We start from the raw sequence: 2,190 nt of genomic DNA, 5'->3' as shown, positions 1-2,190 counted from the left end.
GTCTCGTCCCTTTGATAAACACATACCTCTCTGTTCTGGGAAGATCATATATTACTGCATGGCTGCAAAACGGACATGGCTGATATGGCGGCAGGGACCCTCATACATAGATATGGTGGTGCCTGATTTTAACTCCAGCACTTGAGGAGCAGAAGCAGGTGAATCTCTGTGAGTTCTAGGTCTGCAGAGTGAGCTCGAGACCCTTTCTCAAAAAAAAAAAAAAAAAAAGGCCTTGCTCCATATTCACCAGGGCAAGGATACACGACTTAGATCAGCCCATCAGGTGTCCTTGACAGTCAGTCGCAGCTCTTGAGGAAGGCCTAATGGGGGAGGCAGAAAGGCAGAGGGCTCCTTGGTACCCTGTCAGCTGAAGAAGCAGTGTTCTAGGATCACTTAGCTTCCTGAGGTGCAGCTGGCCTTGCATGAAGATTAAGATCTTGGGCTGGTGAGATGCCTCAGTGGGTAAACAGACTTGCTGCCAAGCCCAGTGACTTGAGTTGCGTCCCTAGGATTCACATTGTCCTCTGACCTCCACACCTGTGCAGTGGCACATGCATGTCCTGTTCTAAATAAATAACTAGATGTAATAAGGTGAAGACCTGGATGGGTGTCCTCTAAGCCATGGAGCCAGCATGACGCTAGAACTCTGTGACCTTTTTAGGCCATGTGTCTGCTCTGTCCTCGAGGGCTGAGCCTTGGAGTTCAAGCTTGTTGACTAAATGCCTTGCTGCTGTGCCCCTGCCCGAGACCTCCATCTGCAGTGGAGGTGGGGTTGAGCAAGATGTCAGGGCCTCTTTTCTCTGTCCTGACGTTACAGCCCATCCACTGCTTCAACCCTCCTTGCTGCAAGGTGCCAAAACACGCTGGACGTCAGCTTGCTTCTCAGATGAATTAGGTGGCTGCTAGCATCAGGCCGGATTGCAATGCTCACGTCTTAGGAGCGTGTACAGTTTTTTCTCATCTGATTGACTTTGGCCAGGAAAATGGAAATAGATGCGTGTCAGTTTTAAGCCGCTGTCTTCGCCACACTCTCTTCCCTTTGCCCAGGAGATGGGTGGTGCTTCAGAGAGTACATACTCTGTCTTCCTGGGTCCCTGACTGAGGGCAATATAGCATTCCATCTTTGCCAGTCAGTGAAGAACACAACCGTGAGTGAGAAAAACCTTTGCTGTCTTTGAGTTTTGTGGGATGTTTTATTACCACAGCAGACCTTACTTCATCCTGACTATGCAGCCACAATAATCATGGCGTCTGTGAGGTTTCCATTGTTCCCAACGCAGAACAGACTAGCCTCACTTCCACAGCAGCACGGGGGCACCTGGGAATCCTGTCAAGCTGATGTGTTGATGGATTTCTATCACTGGGAGACAAACTAAGCACCGTGGCAATAATCTACATGCCCAGAAGGGGGAGTCGCTTATGCTCCATGCAAGGGACATCCAGCCAAATCTTAGAGTTTCAATAACAATTAATATTTGTTGTTACCTGCTGTGAAGTGAGAACTGGTAAGTTTTGTTTATTTGACTCGCTTAATCTTTATAATCTAGGAGGTGAGTATTGCTATATCCATTTCACAGGTGGAGAAACCGAGTCGCTAGGTATCTTAGCTGAAAGCATAAGGCAGTGAGTCCAACCCCCAGGGCTACTCTCTTCATTTCATTTATTTATCCACTCATTTCGGACTGCATTTCTTTTTATTGTATTTATTATTATTTAAAATTTTATCCAATATTGTTTTATTATATTCTTCCCCCTCCCCCAACTTCTCCCAGATCCTCCCCACCTCCCTACCCAACATTTCACATCTTTTCTTCCCTCCAAACAGAAACAAACCAAGAATAAACAAAACAACCCCCAAAAGACAAAAGGACCAAGCCGTAATAACAACAGCAACAACAGCACATAAAGCACACGCGCACGTGCACAGACCTTGGAGTCTGCTTTGTGTTGGTTAGCAGCTCCTGTGCACAGGCCTCCATTGGTGTGTGGTTGAAAAAGTCATTTTCCCTCTCCTAGCAGATATCAATGCAAATAGCTTTCTGATTGGGGTGGGGGGGTGGGACTTTGTGTCTTCTCCCACTTCTTCATGCTAGGATTCTGTCTGGCGTGGATTAGTTCAGGTCTTGTGCATGCTGTCAGTCTTTGTGAGTTCATACACCATTTCCTTGGAGTCACCCATGACCTCTGGTT

Source organism: Microtus pennsylvanicus, chromosome 11 (assembly GCF_037038515.1).
Source record: "Microtus pennsylvanicus isolate mMicPen1 chromosome 11, mMicPen1.hap1, whole genome shotgun sequence".
Lineage (NCBI taxonomy): Eukaryota > Metazoa > Chordata > Mammalia > Rodentia > Cricetidae > Microtus > Microtus pennsylvanicus.
This window is presented reverse-complemented; position numbering follows the sequence as displayed.